The sequence below is a fragment of the Vulpes vulpes genome, chromosome 15 (genome assembly GCF_048418805.1).
Source record: "Vulpes vulpes isolate BD-2025 chromosome 15, VulVul3, whole genome shotgun sequence".
NCBI classification, from domain to species: domain Eukaryota; kingdom Metazoa; phylum Chordata; class Mammalia; order Carnivora; family Canidae; genus Vulpes; species Vulpes vulpes.
The window spans coordinates 88056705-88072501 of NC_132794.1; the positions used below are offsets into that span (position 1 = coordinate 88056705).

The window sequence follows — 15797 nt, forward strand, 5'->3', positions numbered from 1 at the left end:
CACAGCATCCAGGATTATCAATCCAGATTATTAGGAGAACCTGAAAACAACTTTGCATTATGCACTGAAGTTCTGAGATTTGTTATAGTGTCTGGCACCACGCTAACCAACAGAGATGGGGAAAGGCTAAGAGGGGAAGAAGAAGTGGGGAGAGCAGTACAGCTAAGCAACTCGGACAAGGTCAGGGTGGTTGGAAGTGAGTGTCAGAGATGAGAAGGGGGATATATGAAGGATAGGGATGCTGCGCTGCTGAGCACTAGGTCCGCTTGTGGGCACAGGGGCATAAGGGGACCTGATTGGTGTTTTGAAGACAGCAATACCCCCCAAGAAAGCAAACCCCAAAGAAGTGAACACAAAGGCCAGATGCCAGTTCAGACTGATGGCAAAGTAGAAGCTCCTTGTGTGATGAAGGGCTCTGCGGTCTGGCCAAGTGCAGCCCCACACCTTCCTTCTCCCATGGTGTGCCTGGTGTCGCTCTGGTTGCCCTCTCAGGAGCATAGGGTCTATTTCCCAAGGCTCACAGGCCCTGTGTTTCACAGAATCTTGGTGAGTTTGTCCTAGAAAGGGCAGGTGGCTTTGAGTAGGCCATTCTGAGTTTCCCTCCCTGAGTAGCTTTGCTTCTGGTTTCCCGGGGCGGGGGTTTGGGGGGTGGTGGTGGACAGGTGAGCCCATGCATCTGTTGACCCCAACCTGTAAGGACACGAGGCCTTCTCTTTCCCATTTCAGATTCATACCTGCAGATCTCAGGGCCTCCTTGGAGACACTGCTGGTCTCATCCCCAGAACCACATGACCTCATTTGGAAAATCATAATCCTGCCCACCTACCTGCCCATCTGGAAATGCAGACTCGAGGACACTGTCTAAATTCATTCTCAGCTGTTTCAGGCCACATCCCTAGGCCTGGTGAGCTGTCTCCAGCTCCCCTGAGTGTAGTCCTAACTACCTTCAGCAGAGGACACCGGGTTGGGAGTTGGCGACCTGGGTTCTAAGTCCTGGTTCTTCCAGTACCTGGATGCTGAGAAGGGCAGTCCCTGCTCTGGGCTTCAGTGTCCCTATTTGTAAAGCAAGAGTTTGGATTCAATTGCTGGAGACTTTCCTGGCTCTAGGAGGCTGGCTGGATAGGCAGCTTGGCTGTGATATCCAGGCTCATAATAATTTTTAGAGCTTCCTGATATTCCTCTTACAAAATCAGGATGGCCAGAAGCTAGGCCCAAAAAGATGATGAGAGGACAAGCAGACTTCTCTTGTGCTTTTTATGATGTCTCCAACTCTGTAAAATAGACGTAATAAAAACATCAGGCGGGATGCCTGAGTGGCTCAGCGGTTGAGCGGTTGAGCGTCTGCCTTTGGCTCACAGCATAATCCTGGGATCTGGGATTGAGTTCCACATCGGGCTCCCTGCAGGGAGTCTGCTTCTCCCTCTATCTGTGTCTCTGCCTCAGAGACTCTCTGTGTCTCTCATGGATAAATAAATAAACCTTTTCTTAAAAATAAAATAAAAACAACAGGCTGTGTTTTAAGCAGGGAAGAGTCAGCTGCACCTTGTGATTGGCTTCCCAGCCCTGAGTAAACGATGGCCCTTCCCTCGTTATCCAGGTCCACCGAATGCATACTTCTAGATACCTATCAGCCTGGATTTGGGGTTTGTTCTCTCTCTTCTACTATGTGGTTTTAATATATTCTTTTCTAGCCATCTTGCTGGATATTTGGCTTTTTTTTGCTTTTATTATATAAATTTGTGGGTGTAGATGGGCTATACATTTAAATAAATAAAAAATGCTATATCTCCAAAAGAACACACAAAACTTGCAAGGTAGATAGGAATTTAGGTAATGATAGCTAACATTTATTTGTAGTTAATAATATGCCATGTCCTGAGCTTAATGCTTTACATGTTTTATTTTATCCTTAAAACAAATGTATGAGTTAGATATTCCCTCTGAGAATATTCTCTCTGGGCAACAGAGGAGGAGGAGAAGCGGCCAGGGTCACACAGTGGGACCACACAAGTGGGAGACTAGGTTTAGATGACCAATTATCACAATGTGGCTGGACCTCTCTTGGTTTTAGCATCGGAAGTCCAGTGTCCTGGGAAACTCCCATAGTCCCAGGCAAGCCAGGGCAGTTGGTCACAACTCAGGGGTTCTCAACATATTGTCTCAGGGGACATTCTACAGTGCTAGTTTTTACGATAATGGTGGTCATTATTATTTGTATTACAACTATTACCAGATATAACTTTTTAACCTCTCATTCTGCTTTCCACCATAATATCCCTCAGAAAGAATTATTAGCTCTGCCAAACTACTTCCCATTCCCATGCTCACAGGAGGAGGAAAGGAGTTGATTTAAGTACTCTTAAGAGTACCCAGGATGAAGGGTGCCTCCGTCTTACTTTTAACCAGAACCTACTTTTCTGGCAAGGTGGGGCTCCCTGGAACCTCCTGCTTTGAAAATCAACTGGCTCATGTCTCTGGGTAAAATACAGGGCTAGGTATTTTAAAATGTTACCTGGGATACTGGTTGTTTTTGTTTTAAAGATTGATTAATGAGAGACAGAGAGAGAGAGAGAGAGAGGCAGAAACATCCGCAGAGGGAGAAACAGTCTCCTTAAGGGGATCCCGATGTGGGATTCGATCCTGGAACTTCAGGATCTCACCGTGAGCTGAAGGCAGATGCTCAACTGCTGAGCCATCCAGGCATCCCTGTAGAACACTGGTTTTATACAGGTATAGTGAAACCCATAAATCAGTAAACTACAACTGCTGAAATAGTTTGTTACTCACAGTTCCCAAGAGCTTGGGGCCTACTGGATCCTGACAGCCTTCGGCCAGAACGCTGGCTGCACAGGAAGAGTGAAGGCAAGGAACAAGTCAATGAATAACTCCCCGGAGCTCTTTAGTGCTGTCCTCTAAACCTGGATCCTTGAAGGGGACATTTCCTTTCTCCTTTCTGGACAATGAAAGTACATTGCAAATAAAACTGTTTTAAAACATGGTTGATTACTGGTTTCCATACAAAGCAAAAAAACCTGAACAGCCCAACAAAAATGTAAGGTAGGAACTTTGGGGGCCAACTTCCCTAAAGTGGTGGCCACTGCCCTGTAGAAGTGGCTCTTAGCCTCAAAAAAATTAAACAAAATTATCATATGATCCAGCAATTCCAATTTTGGGTGCATATCCCAATTCAAAAAAGTTGAAGGCAGGGACTCAAATAGATACTTGTACACCCATGTTCACAACAGTATTATTATTCTCAATAGCCAAAAGGTGGAGACAACCCAAATGTCTATCAACAGATAAATGGATAAACAGATGTGTTGTATATATACCATGGAATATTACGCAGCCTTAAAAAGGAAGGAAATTCTGACACATGCTACAACGTGGATGAAATGTGAGGACATTACACTAAATAAAATAAGCCAGTCACAAAAGGACAAACACAGCATGATGCCATTTATACAAGGTATGCAGAGGAGTCAAATTCACAGAGACAGAAAGTGGAATGGTGGCTTCCAAGGGCTGGAGGGAAGGGAATGGGGAGTTAGTGTATAATAGGTATGGACTTTCTGTTTGGGCTGATAAAAGGTTTTGGAGATGGATGGTGGTGATGGTTACACAACAGTGTGAATGTACTCAATGCCATTCAATAGTACATTTAATATGGTTAAGATGGTAAATTTGTTACTTGTATTTTATCCACAATAAAAAGAGAAAAGGAGTGCTAGTTGCAAAGAAGAAGGAAGAGAAGAAGAAGTAGTAGTAGTAGTAGTAGTGATGATGGTGGTATTGGTGCTAGCATGGATGTGGAGAGACTGGAGCCCTTCCTCATACACTGTTGGTGGGAATGTAAAATAGTGTAACTGCTTTGGAAAACAGTCTGACAGTTCCTCAAAAAGTTGAACGTGAAGTTAGCATATGATCCAGCAATTCCACTCCTGGATATACACCCCAGAGAACTGAAAGCATACATTCACACAAACACTTGTACACAAATGTTCATAGTAACATTATTTGTTATAGCCCCAAAGTGGAAACAACCCAAATGTCTATCAACTGATGAATGAATAAACACAATGTGGTATATCCACACATGGAATGTTATTTGGCCATAAAAAGGAACAAAGTACTGACATATCCTACAACACGGATGAAACTTGAAAATAGTATGCTCAGTGAAAGAGCCAGACAAAAAGGTCATATATATGATTCAATTTATATGAAATGTCCAGATAGGCAAGTCCATAGAAACAAAGTACATTGCAAGGGATTGGGGGCAGAGAGATAAACATGGGAAATGACTGTTAAACAGGTACTGTTTTTTTTTTTTTTTCTTTTTAAGATTTATTTGAGGTGGGGAGAGACAGAGGGAGAGAGAGAGAATCTCAAGCAGAGTCCCTGCACCATGGAGCCCAATGCAGGGCTCAATTCCAGGACCCTGAGATTATGACCTAAGCCAAAATCAAAACCGGCCACTTAATCAACTGAGCCACCCAGGTGTCCCAGTGTAGGTTTTCTTTTTAAGGTGATGGAAATTTGTGGAATTAGGTAGTGGGGAAGATTATGCAACATTGTGCATATACTAAAAAAAAAAAAATTAAAAATTAAAAAAAACCCACTGAGTTGTATACTTTAAAAGGGTGAGTTTTATAAAATGTGAATTACATCTCAACACAGCTGTTACAAAAAAAGATATTACTAAGAAAATAAAATACCGTAAATTAATTAAAACTTGGGAAAAGATTTGAATTGATATTTCACTAAAGAAACACAAGCGGCGGGATGCCTGGGTGGCTCAGTGGTTGAGCGTTTGCCTTCAGCTCAGGGCATGATCTCAGAGTCCTGGGATCAAGTCCCACATTAGGCTCCCTGCATGGAGCCTGCTTCTCCTCCCTCTGCCTATGTCTCTGCCTCTCTCTCTCTGTCTCTTGTGAATAAATAAATAAAATCTTAAAAAAAAAAAAAACCCCACACAAGTGGCCAGTAAGTACACAAAAAGATGCTTAATGTCATTAGTCATTAGAAAAATGCAACTTAAAACCACAATGAGATTCCCTTGTACACCCACTAGAAGGCTATTAAAAGAGACAGACAATGTCAACTGTTGGCAGGGATGTGGAAAGACAGGAGTCCTCAGACATGCTGACACAAAATAGCTACTTTGGAAAAGTTTGGCAGTTTCTTAACTTTTTTTTTTTTTTTTTTTTTTTTTTAAGATAGATAAGATAGAAAGCGAAGCAGACTCCATGCAGGGAGCCTGATGTTGGACTTGATCCCGGGATTCCAGGATCATGCCCTGAGCCCAAGGGAGACGCTCAACCGCTGAGCCACCCAGGTGGCCCTTATTTTTTTTTTTTTTTAATAGTATTTTAAAAATAATCTCTACACTCTGGGGATCCCTGGGTGGCTCAGCAGTTTGGCACCTGCCTTTGGCCCAGGGCACGATCCTGGAGTCCCGGGACCGAGTCCCGCGTCAGGCTCCCGGCATGGAGCCTGCTTCTCCCTCTGCTTGTGTCTCTGCCTCTCTCTGTCTATCATGAATAAATAAATAGAATCTTTAAAAAAAATAATCTCTACACCCAATGTGGAGGTCAAACTCATGACCCTGAGATCAAGAGTCACATGCCCTCTCAACTGAACCAGCCAGGTACCCCTGTTCCACAGTTTCTTTTTTTTTTTTTTTTAATTTATTTATGATAGTCACACACAGAGAGAGAGAGAGAGAGAGAGAGAGAGAGAGAGAGGCAGAGACCTAGGCAGAAGGAGAAGCAGGCTCCATGCATGGGGAGCCCGACGTGAGATTCGATCCCGGGTCTCCAGGATCGCGCCCTGGGCCAAAGGCAGGCACCAAACCGCTGCACCACCCAGGGATCCCCTGTTCCACAGTTTCTTAATAGATTAAACATAAACTTAGCATATGACCAAGGAATTCCACTCTTAAGACTCTACTCAAGAGAAATGGAAACATATGCCCACACAAAGACTTAGACGTCAACGTTCATAGCAGCATTAGTCATAACTCCAAATTGGAAACAATCCACATATCTATCAATTGGTGAGTAAACAAAAAGTGTGTATAGCCATATACTAGAATACTAGACAGCAATAAAAAGAAATGAACTACTGACACATGCCAAAACATACATGAATCTCAAAAACACTATGCTAAGAGGTCAGAAGTAAAAGACTTCCATATTATATGATTTTCTTAACATGAAATATCCAGAAAAAGACAATTTATAGAGACAGAGAGAAGACCAGTCATTGCCTGGGGCTTTGCACAGGAATAGAGTAACACCATAGGTTCAGGACAGAACTTTTTGGGGTGATGGAAATGTTCCAGAATTAGAGGTGGGTGATGGTTGCACAATCTATAAATTTACTAAAAACCAAAGAACCATAGAAAATTTACAATGGGTAGATTTTATGGTAAATAAATTGTATCTCAATAAATCTGTTAAAAATGGTTATAAGGGAATTTATTGGCTCAATAAAAGAAAACTCTAGAGCTGTGGTGTCAGTTTGGTAGTCCCCAGCCACACAGGGCTATTGAATGCTTGAAATATAGGTAGTCCAAACAGAGATGTGTTGAATATACACACAGGATTTCATACTTCACATGAATAACAGAATGTAAGATATTTCATTAGTAATATTTTACATTATTATATGTTAAAATGATACTATTTTTGGATATTAGGTTAAATAAAATATATTATTAAAATTATTTCACTGGGCAGCCTGGGTGGCTCAGCAGTTTAAAAGCCACTTTCAGCCCACGGCATGATCTTGGAGGCCCGGGATCAAGTCCCACTTTGGGCTCCCTGCATGGAGCCTGCTTCTCCCTCTGCCTGTGTCTCTGCCCACCCCCCGCCCCTGTCTCTCATGAATAAATAAAATCTTAAAAAAATAAAATTATTTTACTTCAATGTGGCTACTAGATAATTTACATATATGACTGCATTATATTTCTGTTGGACACTGCTGTGCTAGACACAGGTCTAACCTCAGATGAACCTTGAACTAGCAACTTAATGATGTCACCAAAGACCTCATTTCTTTCCAGTTCTCTATTTGATCTCCTGTGGGGTGGGTTTCATTCTGCAGCCAGCAGCTCTTACAGGGACAGGCTTCCTTATTCAAGAGCAGAGTCTGTGTACCAGTATTTTTCAAAAGACCCACTGGATTAGCTGACATCCTCACCCCTGCACCAATTCTGAGGACAAGTGGAGAGCTCACATGCCCCACTCTTAGAGCTGGTCTTAGGTCAGCCTCTCCAGCACCACATTTTTACCAGAACTGAAATTAAAGAATGTTGGGAAGGAAAAAGGATGGACTGGATGCTGGAGAAGCAACCAAGAAATGTTCCCCATCAAAAAAAAGTCACAAATAATAACATAGTGTGACCAGTGAGATCAGAGGTGTGAACAGATTGCCTATGGTATAGTCCTGTCGTTTATTCTTTCTGCTTTTTCTCACTCATACTTTAGTGTCTCCTAGTATGCCTGGTTATTCTTGATTGAATACCAGATATTATATTTGAAAACTTTTTTATAGAAATATTTGGAAGCTAAAATGATATTGCCATGTTTGTTTCTGCAAAATTCCTGGTGACGGTAGCAGTCCAGAACCACCTGAATCCAAGTCCTAGTCTCAAGATTCCCTGGACCACCCAGATGACATGATGGTAGTCTGCAATCCTGTGTGATGTGCTTTGGATTTACCCTTATACCTAGGTTTTCACCCATTAGGGCCCCAGGCTAAGGTGTGCATGTGTAATTTGTTGGAGTTTCTACTCTTGGGGTTCCCAAACTCCAACTTCTGTCCCCTTAATCCCATGAGGGCATGGGGCCTCCAAAAGTACATATCAGCCTTACAACAGACTCTTCCTACTTTGCACCACCACCCACCCGCCCAAGCGTAAGTTCCCCTTTTGCTGGGCTTTCCTTTCCAGCTCCTGTCTACTCTTGGGGCTTGGTTAGGTAATTCTTCACTCTCCTGCTAGCTCTTTGTTGCTTTTAAGAAGTTTGTTTTGGGGCATCTGTGTAGCTCAGTCAGTTAAGCATCTGACTATTTCAGGTCTGGTCAAGACCCTGCATCATTGGGCTCCCTGTTCAGAGGAGTCTGCTTCTGTCTCTGGCTTGTGCTCTCTCTCTCTAATAAATAAAATCTTTTTTAAAAAGAGAGAGATGTTTCATCCTACTTTTTTAGTTGAACTTGAGAGTAGTTTGGGCTGAACTGCCCATTACCAGAACTCCTCACCATGACCTTCATGTTACCAAATCCAGCAATCCTCGTCTCACGTGACTTCTCAGCAGATCCGATGCAGTTGATAACCTCTTTTTCCCTGAAATGTTACCTTCACGTAGTTTCCAGAATACCATGTTTTCTTAACTTTTGTTTTGTCTTCTTGGTTTGTTTTTTCTCTACCTCACTGGCTGTTCTTCCTTATCTATCTTCTTTTACTATTGGGATATCCCAAGCTCAGGCCTCAGACATTTTCTCTTCTCTGTCAGCACTCACCCACTTGCTGATATGTCAGCCTATTTGCTTGAAATACACCACACATACACATACAACTCTCAAGTGTATATACCCATGCTGGAATGCTCTTGAGTTCCAGATTCCTAACTCTAGCTGGCCCATCTCCACTTGAATGTCTAACACCAACTCAAACTCAGTATGTCCAAAACTGAACTCCTGTCTTTCCTGCCCCAAAATGTTCCATCTGCAGTTTTTCCCATCTTAGATGATGGCCTCTTCAGATCATATGACCCTTCATTCATAATCTTCCACTGGTTCCTCTTTCCACTGGGAAGAAAAGCCAAAGTCCTCCCAATGGCCTATAAGATACTATGCCATCTGGCCCCAGTGCACATCTGGATTTCATCTCCCTCTCACTCTCTCAGCTTCAGTTATTTTTCTTTGAACACCACAAGCACATGCCTACCGCAGGGCCTTTGCACTTGCTGTTTCCACCATCCTGAGGAGTTAAAATTTCAATTCCCCAAGTCTTTAACCACTTTCTCTGATTGCCCAATTTAAAGTTGACCATTCCTCCTTCCCATCCCTATCCCCTTTTCTGCTTTATAATTCTCTAGGACACTTATCACTATCTAACATGCTAAAATTTCACATTTATTTTCTTTGATTCTCCCATGAAAGTCGTTGTTTTGTTCTCTGGTGTATCTGCAGTGCCTAGGACAGTGCTTGACATACACTGGGCAACAATAAAAAGGGCTCAAATGGTTGAATGTACTTCATCCAGCCTTTGTGGCCCGGTAAACAAGGGGCCCATCTTCCCTTTCCTGAAGCTGAAAGGGAAGAGTGCTGAACTTCAGGTTGCAGTTTTCATACCACCTACAACTACTTCCCACCATCTCCACCACTGATACCCCCACCCACCCGCCCAGCCACCTGCACTCTCCCCTCTAGTCTGAATTTTAACAGCAGCTTCCTAACAGGCCATCTTGTTTCCGCTTGCCCTGTTCCAATCTATGACTCACAAAGCAGCTAGCGATCTTAAAAAAAAAAAAAAAAAAAAAGCAAGTCAAATGCAGGTCTGCATTATCCCCTCCATCACCATGGCCAAACATCTGAGCTAGGCTAATCCAAGACCCTATGAAGCACCAGCAGCAGTTTCTCCAGTCTGTGGCTGTCCTACTTCCCTACCCTGTTCCCCTGGTCCAGCAACCCTGGTTTCTTTTCAGTTCTTTAAAGGGGCCAAACTCTTCTTGGCTCCAAGGCCCTCTGCACTGGCTATTCCTTTGGAGCATGAGCCAAAAGTAGTCATACCACCCTCCATCCCTCACCACACATACATACACACACACTGTCTCTCTCTCTCAGTGAAACAATGAGCCCGGTATGGAGCAGAGCTTCAAGACAGGTCCTGGCCCAAGCCCACCTCCCAATCATATTGCTGCCCATAGGCCCCATGATCTAGAAATTTTGGAGCCTTGGTCATTGAGGTAAATGACTTAACCTAAAGCCTGCTCATCCTTCAGGTCTTACACAAATATCATTTACTATAAGAGGCCCCCCTATAGCCTCTTCATCCAAATGAAGTCCTTTCAAGGTGTCTGCAGAGCACTATCCCAATCACATGTTTTTCTTTACCTGTCCCCTCCTCATAAACTTCCTGAAGGCAGAGATCCTGTCTATCTGGCTTACTACCACATCTCCCATCTCACAAAATGCTTTCTAAGAAACCCTTTGCTCAGAAAAAAGGCACAATGCAAGTGTGCGTGTGTGTATGCACACATGCATGTGAGATATGCACGGAGAGGGTGAAGAAGAGGGCAAGGAATGTAGTAGAAGAAAATGGCAGAAAATGGTAGAAGAGAATGCAGCCCAACTCCATCACCCTCTGCAAGGGGAAGAGGAAGGAGAGGAAGGAATGCCTAGCAAGCAGCCCCACCCCACCCTGGCCCTCACAGTAGTTAAGAAAGTCAGTCCTAGCAGAGCTCCACCCTCCTCTCACCAAGCACACTGAAACCTGTTCTGTATTTTTAGTCTCAGAGCAGCAGGGCTTTGGGAGTAAAAAGCCTGCATATGGATGAAGGGAAAGACTGGCCTCCCAATTGCAAATGGCCTTTGGAAATGTCCAGCTATGCCTCCTGGCAACATGGCCTTCCCCTGGGCTGAGTCATGTGGAGCCCAGCCAGGTGGGCTTGACCTCTGGGGGCCAGGGCACTACCTTCTGCTAACTAGTGAGCTTTGCTTCCCAGTTCCTAGCTGTGAAAGATCACGAAATGATAGCCATATCATCACACCACCATGGCAGGGATGGGGAGCGAGTGCTTGTGAACGTGTTTGGTGGTGAACCAGGAGGGTCCTGTGCTGGCTCAGACTGGAATCTGTGTGGCTGGGTCCCTGGGTGAAGTCCTGATGGACAGGATCCATCCACATGACCTCTGTGAAAGTCCTCGTGTGGGCATGGAAAGATCTTCGGAATAAATACAAGTCAGCTTTGCTAGCTGGTTATTTGCTCTGGAGGTATACTCTGCTTAAGTTGAACTACTTGCTGGAATGATTAAGGAAGGCATTTTTAGATAAGTGTTATCATGCAAGGACTCAATCAATATGCACGGCTGTGTAAAATCTTCTCGGGTAATGTTGCACCTTGTCATTTTTATGACCTTATTTACAACTAAGGGCTGGTCCCAAGTTAGCAGCTGTGTATGTGTTTCAGGCTCAAGTCCAGGATCTATGGCATAGCAACAGTTCTGGTTCAAAGCAAGGCTCTTCAAGAGCTTGTAAAACCAACAGAGGAGCTATGAGGATGTACCAGCTATTCCCGGCACCATTCACAAATCCATTTGCCTGTCATCAGTGCCTCAGGCCCTCTCTCAAATTCTGCCCTAAAATCCTATCAGCTCTGTAATTGCTACCTTTGGGTCTACAGGGTAACATCTCTGGAATCTAGAAATCAAGCCGCCCTATAGAAGTTAAACCCTTCAAGTCCACACACGACAGATAGGATTAGTTATGTGCTAGTTATGTGCGCAAGGCCCCAGAGAGAACAGGATGTCTCCCTGGTGAAAGCCCGAAGAGTTGGGCTTAGAAATTCAATCTGGGTGTGCCTGCAAGTGAAGAAAAGCAGGAGCCGAATGAAATCTCAGAAAAGCTTCTGAACAGTAGATAAGGGTTTCTGAAGGGTCTAGAAGACATGAGAGGTAGGCTCTGGCACTAACCAGAATTGAGGGGGACCCGGTGGGCAGGTATTTCCCATAGAGAGAACACTGTCCTACCTCAGTGACATGACCAATGCATCACTCACATGATCTCCCATGCCCTGTTCCATGTTCACTAAAGCTTCATCATTCTGACTTCCTGTGCAAGGAGGGAGTGTGTGGTGAGCAGCCACCATGACACAAGTCTCAGGCTCCTTGGCAGTTATATTTCTCATTACAAATTAATAAATCATCATTTTGACTAGGCCTTTGATTGTCTCTTTTCTCTTCTGAACACGATCAACTCTGATTTTAGATTTGTAAAGCTAATATTCAGACCTCAATCCAGCCTGAGTGTGCCACCATACTCCCCACCCATATTCCTTTTTTCTTATTTTTTTTTTCTTTTTGAGAGAACATGCATTTGTGAGAGTGGGGGAGGGGGAAAGGGAAGGGCAGAGGGAGAGGGGGAGAGAGAATCCTAAGTAGGTTCCACGCCCAGGGTGGCCTGACTTGGGGCTTGATCTCATCACCTTGAGATCATGAAGTGAGCTGAAATCAAGAGTCAGATGCTTAACTGATGCCACCCAGGCTCCCCACCCCCACAGTCTTATTCAGTATTTACCCATTATTGACCACAGCCTCAAAATCCTATTCTAGCACTTCCACGATCAGTCAACAAGACTGGGACTGGGAGAACAATTTATGCCACTGCAGCCCTGGTCCTGGACAACTTGGCCAGCCTCTCTGACAGCATGGTAAATGGTTCTGATGGCAGAAACTATGGTAACCATGATTTCAGGAAATGGCAAGCCAGCTTGTAGTGCCCCAAATCAGGGTTATTTTCTGGAGTACATTCATCTATCTATTCATAATAATGTATAGCAAAAATAGAACAAAGAACAGTCATCATCATCAGGTCACTTTCTAAATATTGCTTTGTATGTGATCCAACATCTAGTGATGGCATTACATTCCTGTGTACATCAAGGAGCAACATACTTATGGGCCCAAAGATTCTTTGTAAATAAACTGACCTACAGTCCACTGGGAAGATGCTTAAACTGGACCACTGAAAACAATGTTTATCAAGCGTTTATACTGGAAGAGTAAAAAGCTTGTGATAGCCAAGTGCAAATTTAGATTATAAACTTATTTTTTAAAACTCTGTTTTTGTATCCCTTACGTAGGGATACAAAAAAAAAAAATCCCTTATGTAGTAAAAAACCAGAATGAAATATACGGTTAATACAGCTGACCCTTGAACAATATGGGGGTTTGGAGTATTAACCCCTGTGCAGTCCAAAATCCACTTATAATTTTTGACTTCCTCAAAACTTAACTACTAATAGCCTACCGCTGACCAGAAGCCTTACTGATGACATTATTAAACAACACATATTTGGCATATGTATCATATGCTGTATTCTTTTTTTTTTTCATATGCTGTATTCTTAAAGCAACTAAAGAAAATACTATTAAGAACATCATAAGGAAGAGAAAACACATGTATAGTACTGTGCTGTATTTATCAAAAACAATCCAAGCACCTGGTTGGCACAGGACCTTAAGCATCCAGCTCTTGGTTTTGGCTCAGGTTATGATCTCATGGGTTGAGAGATTGAGCTCTGCACTTGGCAGGGACTCTGCTTAAAGATTCTGTCTCCCTCTGCCCCTTCCCCACTCGTGTGCTCTCTTTCATATATATATATTTGAAATAAATTACTAGGGATCCCTGGGTGGCGCAGCGGTTTGGCGCCTGCCTTTGGCCCAGGGCGCGATCCTGGAGACCCGGGATCGAATCCCACATCAGGCTCCCGGTGCATGGAGCCTGCTTCTCCCTCTGCCTGTGTCTCTGCCTCTCTCTCTCTCTGTGACTATCATAAATAAATAAAAAAACTAAAAAAAAAAAAAAAAGAAAGAAATTACTAAATAAATACATACATACATATTTTTAAGGAATCCATGTGTAAGTGGACCTGTGCACTTCATTTTTTATATATATATATATATATATTTTTTTTTAATTTTTTCATTTATTTAAGATAGTCACACAGAGAGAGAAAGAGGCAGAGACATAGGCAGAGGGAGAAACAGGCTCCATGCACCGGGAGCCCGACGTGGGATTCGATCCCGGGTCTCCAGGATCGCGCCCTGGGCCAAAGGCAGGCGCCAAACCTCTGCGCCACCCAGGGATCCCGGACCTGTGCACTTCAAATCCGTGTTGCTCCACAGTCTACCATACTAGGATTAACAGTGAGATTACAGTGGAAGGATTCTAGCTCCTGCTTTTACTTTTCTGTTTTTTTCCAAATGTTCTGTGAATCTTTATTACTTTCATAGTGAAAGAGAGAATACACTCTAATTTCCTAAGTCACCCTGTGATGAAGCATAAGCAGTCAGAGAAGAATGAAAACAGAGACCACGTGAACATCATAAGTAATTTTCTCGCATGTTGCAAACAGTGCAGGGAAACACCACAAAGCCTGTGGACCGAGGCAGGCTTGCACAGATGACAGTGGACCTATGATAGCAGCCACTGCCAGGAGTGACCCTCACCACCATCACCACCACACCCACTGCCATAGTCACAGGAAGCTGCATTTCCCAGAGAGGGTTGAGGTCACTTTCACCAGCCACACCTGTGTCCACGGGCACCAGGGTGGGCGGATGTGAGTAGACTGCCTTTGTAAGCCCCTAATGCTGCACACCTCCTCGGTCAACACTAGGGTTGCTGTTTTGGTGCAGTCACACAAGGCATGTTCCACCTTCCATTTCTCAGGAGTGAGGATGGATCCCAGAAAAGAAAGCCAGAACAAGTCTGATTCTGACTTTGCCAAAAGCATGAGAAAAATCAAAGTAGTAAATCTGGATCCTGGGGTAGGCCTTCCTGAAACTCAATGAGCCTCCTGAAACTAAATTGATAAATACTCCCAATCCCCACCCCCACTCCATGGAACAAAAACAGCACTGATTTTCACAACAAATGTTTCAAGCACCTCAAGTTTCTAGGGCAGATTAATTGTTGCCTCTGCTTCAAGATAATTTGCATTTGAAGTCTACTTCCACAAGAATATGGAATTTAGCACATCACCAACATCAGCCTTTCTAGGCCACCTGCTTCAGCCCTACCCCATTGATTAGCAATAATCGTGACTTGGATAAACCTCATTGGCTATGATACTGCCACTGTACAAAGCTCTAGCCCTACCTTTGAAAGAAAACAAAGATCTTGGAAAGCATGCTACAGTCAGCACACTGGCTTCAAACTTTTTGTTAAAGATATCAACACTGAGCAACTGGCTCATCCCCATTCCTACTTTCATGCAGCAACATACTGCACACGGCTAATTTCCTGAGAAAGGAAATAGGAAAGGGCTGTGATAGGCCTAATTTGTCCAGAAGTGTAACCACAGGGGTCATGGTTACATCCCTCTGCAAATTTCTAAGACCCACCTCTTGGTGACCATCTTCCTTGCTTTCCAAGCCCAGACTTTCTGTGAACAAGGCATGTAAAGAGCGCCACCTCTGGGTGAAGTGTGTTCCTCTCCACTTCCTAGCTCCAAAATCAGTAGGAGTAAATCCCCTCATTTGGGGCTGGATGGATGGATCACATCAAGACTGGAGCCCCTTTAGAGGATGAACAAAACTGCACAGGGCCTCCTGGGAGCATTATCAGAACCAAGGGCATGAAACTAGAATGGAGACTATTGAATGTGTGTATGTGTGTGGGGTGGGGTGGGGGGGTGGGGTGGCGGTTTCTCATCTCAAACAGGGAGAATCTGAGATGAGAAAAGCTATGGATCAAATGACAGGGGACAATTCCTCCTATTGGAGTAGCCCTAGGATTCCTTGCTTCTTGAGGCCTGTTGGGAAAGCACACACTGGGGTACCCTGGCCAACAAAGTGACCTCAGGGGCAACAGGAGGTCAGCACTACTTCCTCTGTTCCAGGCCAACAGAGCTGGACAGTGAGAATCTTTGTACAACTTGCATACTTACCTGGGAAAAACAGGACATAATGATCAAGCTAGATGATTCAGCTGCACTCGGCACTTGGAGAGGCTTAGTAAACACTTCAATGAACCACTGAACAAAGCTGTTGGAAGAAACCTGTGGC

The 15797-nt window shown here is 43.9% G+C and overlaps 1 long non-coding RNA gene across 1 annotated transcript; it reads right to left on the reverse strand.

Annotated features, from left to right (window-relative positions):
* Positions 1 to 1825: 1825 nt before the first annotated feature.
* On the reverse strand, positions 1826 to 15790 carry LOC140595705 (uncharacterized). The gene is made up of 3 exons (XR_011997524.1): positions 15680 to 15790; positions 2788 to 2953; positions 1826 to 2706 (listed from the first exon to the last, which is right to left on the reverse strand). It is a non-coding gene; the product is annotated as an uncharacterized lncRNA (long non-coding RNA).
* Between the last annotated feature and the right edge of the window lie 7 nt (positions 15791 to 15797).